Consider the following 13161-nt stretch of genomic DNA (forward strand, 5'->3'; position numbering starts at 1 on the left):
GTTCTGAAAGAGGCCAGCTTGGGTGAGTCCAGGCAGCCTTTGCTTCTGGCAAATTTTGTCATTGACGAAGAGAAAGAAAACCCAACCCATACATTTCGTCTTCTTTTGCTGTAACTGATTTAGGCCAGTTGTAGAACTAAGAGTTTGACAGCCTAGTAGAGGGATGCAGAAAAAGCTTGAATAGATTGTCAGTTGATTTCCTCTAATATTCAGTTTCCACACTGTTAATATCAGCTCCTGTTTTTGGTGGGGAGAGGCGTCATTCTTTCCTTTTACTATCGAGTATCTCAAAAATGCAGAAAATTATGGAGTAATATGGAGAACAGGACTCATGATAAGCAACTGAGTTAAAATTGCTCATTCTGACATATTCGATTCAGATGTTTGAGAAAAGAAATATTACAGGTACCCTTTTGTGCCGCTGTGTTTCTGTCATTCTTCCCCAAAGCCAACTGGTATTTGGAATTCTATTACATCATTTCTGAAATAATTCGTAACCTTTTAAAAAATACTATTATATTAATGTCCCACCACAACTGTTAACAAGGCCAATATAGCAAATGAATTCCTCCTTCCTTCCTTCCTTCTTTCCTTCCTTTCTTCTTTTCCTTCCTTCCCTTCCTTCCTTCCCTTCCTTCCTTCCTGTTTTTCCTTCCTTCCTTTCTTTTTTCCTTCCTTCCTTCCTTTATTCCTTCCTCCTTCCTTCTTTCTTTTCCTTCCTTCCCTTCCTTTCTTTTCCTCTTTCCTTCTTTTCTTTGTTTCTTTTAGAGTGAGAATATTTAAAATCTACTCTCTTAGCAAATTTCAGGTACACAATGCAGTATCATTACCTCTAGTCACCATACTGTACATTAGACTGCCAGAACTCATTCATCTTAGAACTAGTAGTATCAACACTGTGATTCAACTTCAGTGTAAATTTGAAGCCATTAGATTCAAAGGCAGAGAGCAGCAGAAAATTGGTTCTTGTGAACAAACAAGTACGTTTTGAGGATGTGCCCTGAAGCAGAGATGAGCGCCCTGGCACTCATCCTGGCACTCCATCCCGGCACTCCATCCTGGCCAGCATACACTGGCTGCACTCCTGCGGTGTGCTGGACATACAAAGGCAACAAATACAGGCCTGATCTCGGATCTCTTAGTGCTTTGTACCCAGAGGAGATGGCTGTTACTCAAATACATACATCAATGCATGTAATTATATTCCATTACAGATTGAGACGTGGCGCAGCTCTACAAAAACAAAGCCCTAGCTTAGACTAGAGGCAAAAAAAGAGTTTAGATTTCTTACCCTTTGGTTGCGACCCAGGACACGTGGCAAACAGAAAACTCAACAGCAGGGCATTTTTAGAATTCGTGAAGCTCCATATTGTAAAGATACTTAACTTTAAAATATCAACATCAATTCAGATTCTTGTCATTTCTCTATCTACAGATAGCATAGGACCTCACACGGGGAATGGAAGCAAATCCTATTTAAGCAACTCACAAACACAGACTTTGAAATAACCCACTATTCTCCAAGCACAGATTCATTCTCCATTTAGGGTCCTGCAACAAGAAGTCACCCGTAACTATTTCTGAAAAGGAAGCAGGCGGCACGTGCCCTGTGGACCCAGAGTTAGTGACTGACAGTGGGAGCGCTGACTGCTATCCAGGTAAAAGCCTACAGCGACGTCCTCTCCTTAAGGTTTTCTGAAAGAATGTAGGTCGCTAGCTGCCATCACAGTTCACTGTTCACAGTGGCTGAAAGAGATCATGCCGTTTTTTGGTGGGTTTTGTTGTTGTTGTTGTTTTTTGTTTTGTTTTGTTTTTTACGGAGTCTCGCTCTGTGGCCCAGGCTGGAGTGAGTGGCGCCATCTTGGCTCACTGCAAGCTCCGCCTCCCAGGTTCCCGCCATTCTCCTGCCTCAGCCTCCCCAGTAGCTGGGACCACAGGTGCTGCCACCACGCCCGGCTAAGTTTTTGTATTTTTAGTAGAGACAGGGCTTCACCATGTTGGTCAGGCTGCTCTCCATCTCCTGACCTTGTGATCCGCCCGCCTCGGCCTCCCAAAGTGCTGGTTTCACAGGCGCGAGCCACTGCGCCCGGCCGCCATTTTTACTGTCATCCATTCATGGTGCGTAGCAGAGAGCAATCCATTCAATTCAACCTGCTAACACCTAGTTTCATTGCCTGAGTATTAAACTTAGTATTTAATGTTAAATTAAATCTGACTCTCAACTATTTCGCTACACTCCAGGTACTCCTCAGCTAAATCCATTGACACAAGTAGAAGGGAATTTAGACTTTAGTTAATCTAGTAGTTACCAAAGTTTTAGATCTCACAGGCTGATAAAATTCTACAAAGAAGAGTTGGGGCCGGGTGAGGTAGCTCACGCCTGTAATCCCAGTACTTTGGGAGGCCAAGGCGGGTGGATCACCCGAGATCAGGAGTTCAAGACCAGCCTGGCCAACATGGTTAAATCCTGTCTCTACAAAAATACAAAAATTAGCTGGGCATGATGGTGGGTTCCTGTAATCCCAGCTACTCAGGAGGCTGAGGCAGGAGAATCGCTTGAACCCAGGAAGCGGACGTTGCAGTGAGCTGAGATCGTGCCACTGCACTCCAGCCTGGGTGACAGAGCGAGACTTCGTCTCAAAAAAAAAAAAAAAAAAAAAAAAAGATTTGGAAGAACTGTATTGAGTTGCTAACTTTTTATTCACTCAGATGGAGTAATTAGAACACATATCACCCACTTTGCCACCGTGATAGAATTCACATGCAAAGTGAATTATAACAAAACAGAACTACTCAGCATTTTAATAGAAATAAATTAGCTTCAGGACACAATTATTCCTTTTTTTGGTTATTGTGGTTTTCTCTTTTCTCCATCAACCTGTGAAAATGAAATCTTTTTCAGTCTAGCACCAGTTCTTGCACTAGAATTTGAGAACCCCTGACTTAAATCAGTGATTTAAATCCCTCTTGTCCTTATTTACAAAGGAGGCTGGCCCTGAGGGACCGCATGTGCTGTGCCATCAAAGTTTCCAGCTCACAGCTGAGGAATAGCCCTGGTTCAGGCCAGGGCTTCTGAACCCACGTTCAATGTGTCTGCCCTCTGCCTTATTGCCATGAGTCTCTGCAGGGCCCAGCAGGGGGCCCCGACCCTCTGATCATGTGATCGGCACCATACTGTCCAGGGAACACTGAAGGAGGATGGCTGAGGGACACAGAAGGAGAAGCAGAGGCCCTGTGCCTCTCTCTGCAGCCCACATGCCCTGGGCTGGCCTTGATCTTCAGGTATCCTTTAGTTGGGCCCATTGATTCTTTCAGACCATTGGGAAATATTTTGTGCACTACTAATGCCTGTAGTGTCCATTCCTCTGCCTCCCTCTCCTCCATAAAGAAGGGGCTCCAGGCGTTGTGGACTTCACTGCCTGTATTTTCAAAGAATTAAATATGACTTCAAAAGTATCCCAGGATGTTCAAGGTTTTGTTGCCAAGTCAGGGTTTAACCTAAAACAAAATAGAGTCACTTGGGAACAGAAAATCAAATACCACATGTTCTCACTTATAAATGGGAGTTAAGCTATGGGTACGCAAAGGCATAGAGAGTGGGTACGATGGACACTGGGTACTTGCAACAGGGGAGGGAGGGATGAAAAATCACCTGTCGGGTACAGTGTACATTATTCCAGGGACGGGTACAGTGTACATTATTCCAGGGACGGGTACAGTGTACACTATTCCAGGGACGGGTACAATGTACACTATTCCAGGGACAGGTACAATGTACACTATTCCAGGGATGGGTGCACTAAAAGCCCACACTTCACTACTACTCAATTCATCCATGTAACGAAAAACAACTGGTACCCTTAAAGCCCTTGAAATAATAAATTTTAAAAATAAAAGAAAATGAGAGATTCTGTGGTACACAGTGCTAGTGGCATACCACATTTGGGAATTTTGGATTTAAGCAATAGAAAAAGACTCTGGTTTATTCAAGTGGAAAGGGGCTGTATTGGAAAGGGTATTGGGTGTCCTGGTGGAATCGCTGGAGAATGAGGCCACTAGGAGCAGCCATAGCCCAGAACCTCTGTGGCTGCTGCTGGGACCAGCAGCTATTTACAGTGAGGTCCCCAGAGCTTCCAGAACCTCTGCAGCTGCCACACCCATCCTCAGCGCAGAGCCGGCCTCACCCCTGCTACCTCACATCAGCCACTTACAGTCCACAGCCTGGGCTAGGGCTGGGGAGCAGGCGGAGCCTGGGCCACTGCTCACTGTGGGGGTCCAGGCAGGTGGTCTCCAGCACTTTCATCCTGTGCTATACAAGGTAGGCTTTTCCTCCACAGGGCAGGGGGTTCCTGAAATGGACAAATTGAGATTCTGAGCAGCCAAAAAGAACAGCGGATTTAGGGTTTTCTTTCAAATTAACTTCTCTGAAAGTTGAGGAGGTGGAAAATCTCTTTCAGAGTAGTCAACACACTCCTCAGACTTGGGTCCAGATTTGATCGTTGTTCGAACATCTTTTTCTTGCTTTAGAGAATCCTCTCCTAAAAGAGGCTCGGTGCCTATGGATGCCCACCTCAGGGTCACCCACAGGGACTTGCTGGAGTCCCCTTTTCTTGGTGACTGTGTGAATCCCAGAGCTCCGCTGGGGCTGCTGAGATCTAACAGGGGGTCTGGCGTGCCCAGCAGGGTCTGTTCAGGGCTCGTGAACAATCTCAGAGAATTCTCTTGGTGGGATTTCACTGCGGCACATGAAACTGTTCTTTTTCTTTTCTTGTATTTCTTTTTTTTTTTTTTTTTTTTTTTTTTTGGAGACGGAGTCTCCCTCTGTCGCCCAGGCTGGAGTGCAGTGGCTGGATCTCAACTCACTGCAAGCTCTGCCTCTCGGGTTTATGCCATTCTCCTGCCTCAGCCTCCCGAGTAGCTGGGACTACAGGCGCCCGCCGCCTCGCCCGGCTAGTTTTTTGTATTTTTTTTTTTTAGTAGAGATGGGGTTTCACCGTGTTAGCCAGGATGGTCTCGATCTCCTGACCTCGTGATCCGCCCGTCTCGGCCTCCCAAAGTGCTGGGATTACAGGCTTGAGCCACCGCGCCCGGCCCTTTTCTTGTATTTCAACTCCCTTCAGGCTCGCTATAGTCAAAGTCTTTAAAGTGGAGAATATTAAGCTGTTCAACAGCGTGGGCTTCTCAGGTTTCTGGGCGGGGCCTCCAGCCAGGAAAACTTCCACCTGCGCCTTTCCTAAGGCGGGCAACTCCAGAGAGAGTTGACCCTGGCTCAGACTCCCCAAACTTTCCAGTCAACTGCTCCTGCAGGCTGAAGGCGAGAGAGCAAAGAACCCAAAAGGGCAGGGTGTCTAGCCAGAAGGGAGACAACATTTCTTTGAAGGCAAGTTTCATCTTGCAAATCCGTGCAGATTTTGAGAGTGGACAATGTCTATGTGTAACCGCGACCTGAAGAGCCTGGAGATTTTCTCTGTGGCAGGAGGGCTGCCATTTCAAAGTCGCCAGCAGTTTCTGCACTGGAGGGCGAAGCTCTTAACGCCCTAGAAAGACTTCTTTTGTTTCGAGAAAATGAACCAGGAGGGGTCTTTGGGGACCGTGAATGCGAGGCATACTCATTGTTCTCCTGGGGCCCCCGCACACCCTGAGTGCATTGGAGAGTGCCCGCTGAACTGCACCCTGCAGTTAGGAGACACATTTTGTTCTTCTCCCCACATGTGGCTTTGGCCTGAGCAGGAAAACGTTGTGCTCTTGGGAAATGTTTGTGTGCCTTTTGGTCTAAGCTTGCTCACAGGAGGCCTGCAGCCAATGCTGGACTCTGCCCCCAGATCTGGCCTCTATCTCACCTCACACCGGAGGGAGATGGTGACAAGAACAGTCCAGATGCAGCATGGTGCAACCTGGACTGATTTGTTAAAATTGTGATAAAACGTGCATAAGATAAAAGTCCCATTTTATTCATTTTTAAATGTACAGTCCTGTGGCCTGATGCACATTCACATTGCTGCACAGCCATCACCACGCCCTATCTCTGAAACGTTTTCATCCTCCTGAATGGAGCTTCCTCTGTACCTGCTAAACCCTAATTTCCCCTCCCCCTCCCCCAGGCCCTGACAGCCACCAATCTATGTCTCTATGAATCTGACAGCCCCACGCACCTCCTAGAAGTGGAGTTGAGCGTGTTTGTCCTCCTGGATGGATTCCTGTTTCTTTTTGTAGAGACTGGGTCTTCCTACATTGCCCAGGCGGGCCTCGAATTACTGGGCTCCAGTGATCCTCCCACTTTGGTCTCCCAATGTGCTGGGATGACAGGTGCCAGCCACTGCACCTGGCCTGGACGGATTCTCAATGGCATCTGAGGCAGAATGGACTGGGCTTTGTGAAATGCATCATCAGTTGCTCTATTGACTGACACCGGCCGGCAGAGACCAGATCCCGTGGGTCGGAGTGGCTGTTTCCCTCTGAACAAATAGATGTTTCCACTGTTAGTCATCCTGAAAAGAGTTTAATCCCAGAGTAGAAAAAGAAGGGACTGAGACTGGGGAAAGTAAGGCTTTTCTCTCTGCAGCTTACTTGGCCTTCATTCCTAGGGGTGGAGCTACCTGGAGATTCTCCCTGGTGGGGTGTGGGTGGTGGCGCCTGTGCCCATGGAAGAAAGCCTGCTGCGGGCAGTAGCAATTGTGATGGCAGCCAAGCCCTTTTAGTGCAGGCATCCCTCACTCTGCGTGGTCCTCCAGCTGCCCCAGGGCGCAGCACCACATGCTTGCAAGAGCTCATCATCTCAGCCGAGCTGTGGGGATGGGAGAGGAGGGGGTCCTGGCCACCAGGCTGCGGGTGGGAGGTAGTGGTGGGCATCAGTTGGACCCCCCGGCAGACTGTCATGCAGGTACAGAGGCCGGAGGCAACACAGATAAAAAAAGTGAAGCCAAGTGAGATGTCCCGGAGTCCTGTGGGCAGCGCGCTGTTCCGTTCACAGAAGCTCCAGCAAGCAGCCTGGTGTGAGCTCACGACATCATCATTTCCATCTGGAAAGAGAAGATAATTTACTTTTTAGACACAGACTTCTACCTAAAGAGGCCAGAGACACTGAATTAAACACATCTGACTTAATATCGTAATCTTTCAAATTATTTTCCATGAACTAAAGTGACACTCAAGGAAGCCCCTCCCCGCAACCTGCCTCCGCTCACCCCCGCCCCAGCACCCTGGCTGGAGACACAGAGCCCTGGGACCCGCCTCCGCTCACCCCCGCCCCAGCACCCTGGCTGGAGACACAGAGCCCTGGGTTATTTACAACACGCAGTGACAATTTGCTTTCATGCTCAAAACACGGGAAAGACTTTAGAGTGTGCGGCTGTTCCCGTTTCTGTGTAGCTCACACCAGGGCAGGTATCTCGGGGCCTTATTCAGCATTGTGCCCAAACAACCCCAGGCAGTGTTCAGGAGCCGCTGGGAAGGAGCTACCAGGGTTTAAGCAGTTAAAGAATATGAAAATCAAATAAAACCTGGAAAACAGGGTTTTCGTATCTATGGAATCTGATGGGTTTGAAGGTAAAGTGCCCACAGAGAGTTCACAGCTTCGAGATTCTTCATGGTGCAGTTATTCAGGGAGCTTGCCAATTGTGAGCTGCAAAATCATAACACAAATACCTAATAATAGGCGTATTCCTGTTACTCTTTATTATCCCGGTCATGCTCCCAGCTATTCTCTCCTTTCTCCTCTTAAACCATCCCTGGGGAGAGGCTGACATAAATGATTATCCCTCCTTTATGGGTGAAGGCATTAAAGCACAGAGACATTAAATGACGTGCCTGAGGCTCTAAAATTAGCATGCAGCACAGGCGGGGTGAGAGCCCTTGTCTCTGTTTCCCCCAACGTTCCGCTGCTTCTCTGGCTAACTGTGGGTATCCAACCTCTCTAGGTCCAAACGTCTCTGCCACCCTCATAAACAGCCATGAAGTCTTGGGAAAGCCTGCTGCTCTGCACCTGGGCCTGTTTCCACCTCACATTAACGCACCTTGAGAGCAATGTCTAGGAGCCACCTCTTCTCAGAAGCTTCCCTTCCCACCTCCAGCCGAGATGGTCGCCACCTCTGGCAACCTTCCGCCACACCTGGGATCAGCCTCACACCAACGCCGCCGGGCATGTAATTATACACTTTCTGGAACTATGTGCTCACGGCTTGCCAACTAAAGGGTGAATGTTCTGAGGGTTGGCCTCCAGCTGCATCCCATGAGTCTTCTTTGGTGTCCTTCAAGGCCTCTGGAAGCAAGTTGGGCAGCACAGGGGCCTAATAAACTTGCTCAGTGATGTGTTGGATGCTGTAGGACGTGAGTGATGGGCAGGATGGATTCTCTCTGAAAGCTCCGCTGCTTGTTCCAGTCCCTCTCCGTCCTCTGCTCCATTTCACTCCGCACACGTAGCTATCACTACCACTGTGCTACGTGTCTGTCTGTCTGCATGTTTACGGCTGTCTCCCACGGCAGTGTCAGCTCCAGGGGAGCAAGGCCCTCCTTGCTTCTCCAGATCCTCGCACACATAGTAGCTGCTTGTTCCATTGGGATGTGTATCCCTCCAAGTCTCACGTTGACGTGATCCCCAGTGTTGGAGGTGGGACCTAGTGGGAGGTGTTTGGCTGATGGGGGGCAGATCTCTCTTGAATGGCTTGGTGCTGTCCTGGCAAGAGCGAGTGAATTCTTGTGAGATCTGGTTGTTTAAAGAGTGTGGCACCTGCAGCTTCTCTCTCACTCTGCTTTCACCATGGGATGCACCTGCTCCCCCTTCCCCTTCTACCTCAATTGCTTGTAAGCTTCCTGAGGCCCTCAGGTGGCACAGGCGCCAGGCTTCCTGTATGGCCTGTAGGATCGTGAGCCAATTCAAACTTTTTTCTTTACAACTTGCCTAGCCGCAGGTGTTCCTTTGTGGCAGGGGTCTCCAACTCCCGGAACCAGGAGGTTAGGAACCAGGCCACAGAGCAGGAGGTGAGCAGCAGGCAAGCGAGTGAGTGAAGCCTCCTCTGTAGTCACAGCCGCTGCCCATCACTCACATACTGCCTGAGCTCTGCCTTCTGTCAGATCAGGGGCAGCGTTAGATTCTCCAAGAAGAGTGACCCCTTCTGTGGACGGCGCATGCGAGGGATCTAGGGTGTGCTCCTTAAGAGAATCTAGTGCCTGACGATCTGTCACTGTCTCCCAACACCCCCAGATGGGACCATCTAGTTGCAAGCTCAGGGCTCCCACTGATTCTATACTATCATGAGTTGTATAATTATTTAATTATATATTACAATGTAATAATAATGGAAATAAAATGCACAATAAATGAATCATCCTGAAACCACCTCCTGCTTCCATGGCCTGTGGCAAACTCACCTTCTGTGAAACCGGTCCTTGGTGCCAAAGCGGTTGGGGACTACTGCTTTTTTTTTTTTTTTGAGACGGAGTTTTTGCTCTTGTTGCCCAGGCTGGAGTGCAATGGCACAATCTCAGCTCACTGCAACCTCCGCTTCCCAGGTTCAAGCGATTCTCTTGCCTCAGCTCCTGAGCAGCTGGGATTACAGGCATGCACCACCATGCCCAGCTAAGTTTTTGTATTTAATAGAGACAGGGTTTTGCCATGTTGGTCGAGCTGGTCTTGAACTCCTGACCTCAGGTGATCCACCTGCCTCGGCCTCCCAAAGTGCTGGGGTGACATGCGTGGGCCCCTGCGCCTGGCCAGGGACCGCTGTTTTATAGTAACAACCAGACTAACACACAGCGCTCAGACACTTCTTTTTTTTTGTGAGACAGAGTCTCACTCTGTGGCCCGGGCTAGAATGAAGTGGCATGATCTGGGCTCACTGCAAGCTCCGCCTCCCGGGTTCACGCCGTTCTCCTGCCTCAGCCTCCCAAGTAGCTGGGACTACAGGCACCCGCCACCATGCTGGGCTAATTTTTGTATTTTTAGTAGAGACGGGGTTTCACCATGTTAGCCAGGATGGTCTCGATCTCCTGACCTCGTGATCCGCCTGCCTTGGCCTCCCAAAGTGCTGGGACTACAGGCGTGAGCCACCGCGCCCGGCCTCCAACACTTCTTGAATGAGTGAATGAAGATCCAGACCTGTACTCCACTTGGCACGCTCACCAGCCCACTTGCATACCAGTCACCTAAGATGCTTGTTTAAAACGCAGATTCTTGGGCCTCATCTCACAACCACCAAATTAGAATTTCTGGAGGTGGGACCCAGGGTGTAGCCATGGTGATTTTGATATATGTTAAAGCTGAGACGTGGTGCCCGTTTTATAGATGAGAAAAGTGAACTTCAGAAAGAGACTTGCTCAAGGTCGCCAGACAGGTTATGGCCAAGTCGTTATCAAAGCCCAGATTTCAAACTCTCCATCTGGAGCTCTGTTCCACCAGGCTGCCTCATCTGTGTGATGGTAACATTTTCAGAAGGATCGAGTCCATAGTTTGTGTCAGGTCATTTGATGTTCAAAACAACCCGGTGTAGTAGATACTATCATGACCTGCAGCGTAAAGCCCAGAACTGAGAGCAGTGGCTGGCACTGAGGCGTGACCACCCAGCCTCCCATGGGGTAGGGCTGCTGCCCGGCTCTTGCAAATACAAAGCCCTTGCTTGCTCCAGACACAGCACTGCTTTCAGTGATGGAAATTTTTTTTTTTTTTAAGATAAAGACAACTAAAAACTAGCTTGGGTAGGTAAGCTGTAGATGATGTTCAAATTCTGTATACGCAAGGGAATGCATGTCTTCAGTTGGGTACCTCCATACAAGAAAAAATATATGTAATTAAAAAGATTTAGACTCTGGGATATTCTTCCCCAGTTATCTACCAGTTATTCCAGGGGAACCCCTCCCTAAAGTTGGAAAAAGAATCAGGATACAAAGGATAAGGCCTCTTCTTCCCGCCAGGAAGTGTGTGTTCTTCAAGCTCAGAGGGCAGGAGGGCTCAACGCGTGCCCAGGGCCAAGGCTGAGCTCCCCAGAATTCCTCAGGGGGTCTGGGACCAGTGAACTTGCCCTTCTCCGTGCCCTCCTCCCTCCACACTCAGAGGTCTGGGACCGGTGAACCTGCCCGACTGCCCTTCTCCGTGCCCTCCTCCCTCCACACTCACATGTGCCCTGCCCACCTGTGCATTTCAGCATCTGCGGGAAGACTTCTGAGCACATTCAAAGAGGAAGTCAGAGGGCATGTTCCAAATCCATGCCCGGGGTTGGCCTTTCCCACTCAAGGCCCTTTCCCAGGCAGGAATTCTTCCTCGCCTGCTGGTCGGAGGGTCACACGAAGAAGGACTCTTCCATGTGCCCACCGGTCTGCTGACACAAACCGCCTCTGTGTATCTGGCAACAAGAGCTGGGAGAAAGGAACCCATGGGTGAGGGTGGCACTATTTCTGGGCACACAGGTGTCTTCCTGGCTTCCCGGGCAGGATGCAGAGCACCCTGGGGACCAGTCCCGGCTTTGAGAGGCGCGACGGTGTCCCTAAGCGCCTGCCTGCACTCCCAGGATGTAGCCACTCCTGCGGTAGAGGAGGAGGAGCTCATCAACCTTGGATATTAAGGGCCGAATCGTGTCCCCCGAAATTCCTGTGTTGAAGCTCTAAACCCCAATACCCCAGATTGGGATTGCATTTGGAGACAGGCCTTTTAAGAGGTGATGGTAAAGATGAGGTCATCAGGGCGGGCCCCAATCCAGTGTGACTGGTGTTCTTCTAAGAGGAAACGTAGACGCACAGAGACACCAGAAATGTGCGCACATAGAGGAAAGGCCCTGTGAGGACACAGGGGAGATGGCGATTCCCGGCAAGCCAAGGAGGGACCTCCGGGGAAGCCAGCCCCACTGACACCCTGGCCTGAGCCTTGGAGCCTCCAGGACTCTGAGAAGTCACTTTCTGTCGTGTGAGCCACCCCGCCTGTGTTTTCTTGCTAAGGCCGCTCTAGCGAATGAATACAAATACCGGACCAAGAAGTCCTGACGGCTGTGAATCTGTTCAGTCTTTTCACACGTGTGGGATGTCTTAGGTCTTCTCTGGGCTGCGGTCTGCTGGTGGGTGGGTTCACGCTGCAGGCATTCCTCCCGGGAGCTTTCCTGGGCCTTCTCTCTCGAGTCCCAACCTCAACCATCCCTCCATGCTGACAACGCCCAACTGCCCAACTCTGACTTCTCCAGCCTGTATTTCAGCTTCCTCCTCCCATTGTCACGCACGAGTCCCAACAGGAATTTATTATCCGAACCCCCAAACCCGCTCCTCCTTCCAGTGAATGGCATCAGCATTCTGCCCTGCAGGTTTGAAAAGGCAAGTATCGTGGGGTGCCTTGAGGGTGGTGCCCGGAGCCACTGTCTTTCTGGAAGTTACTGAACTATTTTCAAACTGTGCATTGAAGATCTGTTTGTAGCACAGCGATTTCTACTGTGTGATACTGAAGTTGAGTCATTGTCTCCAGTTTAGGGGATTACATCCAAAACATGATCATCAAGCCCTCCCACCTCAGGGGCAACTTGTCTGGAATCACAGTCCCTGTCTTGATTTCTGGTACCCCTTCCTTGTTTCAGTTCTTCATCTCCATGTCACCAGACTGTTGAAAGGCTTTCTAAGAGGCTGGGTGTCCCTGGTTTCAACTCTAGATATTCACGCCCCTGCCAGAATAATCTTCTGAATTTACTTTGAAGGCTTTTGATTATACGCAGGATAAAATCTAAATCTCTTTCGATGGCATTCAAAGCCCTCCAGCTCTGATCCTAACCGGCCCTCCCAAGGTTGTTTTCCATTCTTCCTCTTCTCACACTGTATCCTCTCACTCAACAGAAGCAGCCGGGCTTGAAGCCGGACAGCCTGGGTTCAAATCCTGGCTTCGCCACTTACTTGCTGTGTGACCTGGTGAGGGTTTCTTAGGTGCTGGGTGTTAATATCAATAGGTAACTCTCACTCAGCACTTAGCTTGTATCAGGCCCCATGACGAGGCTCTCAAGGATTATTTTACTGAATTCTCCTGCCAGCCTGATTCTGTAGGGAGCCCTAGGTCTTACTATTGTCTCCCTTCTATGTAGAAGTCATTTAGGTGACTTGCCCAAGGCTTGAATCTTCAGTTTTTGCATCTGTAAAATGAAGATAATCATTATTTCTCCCCATGTTAGTCAAGACCTTACCTAGTTGCAAGCAACAGAAACC

The 13161-nt window shown here is 49.4% G+C and overlaps 1 long non-coding RNA gene across 1 annotated transcript; it reads right to left on the bottom strand.

Moving 5' to 3' along the window:
• Positions 1 to 5179: 5179 nt before the first annotated feature.
• On the bottom strand, positions 5180 to 9589 carry LOC126954595 (uncharacterized). The gene is made up of 3 exons (XR_007725652.1): positions 9367 to 9589; positions 7500 to 8671; positions 5180 to 7019 (listed from the first exon to the last, which is right to left on the bottom strand). It is a non-coding gene; the product is annotated as an uncharacterized LOC126954595 (long non-coding RNA).
• Positions 9590 to 13161: the final 3572 nt, after the last annotated feature.

Source organism: Macaca thibetana, chromosome 5 (assembly GCF_024542745.1).
Source record: "Macaca thibetana thibetana isolate TM-01 chromosome 5, ASM2454274v1, whole genome shotgun sequence".
Classification (NCBI taxonomy): Eukaryota; Metazoa; Chordata; class Mammalia; order Primates; family Cercopithecidae; genus Macaca; species Macaca thibetana.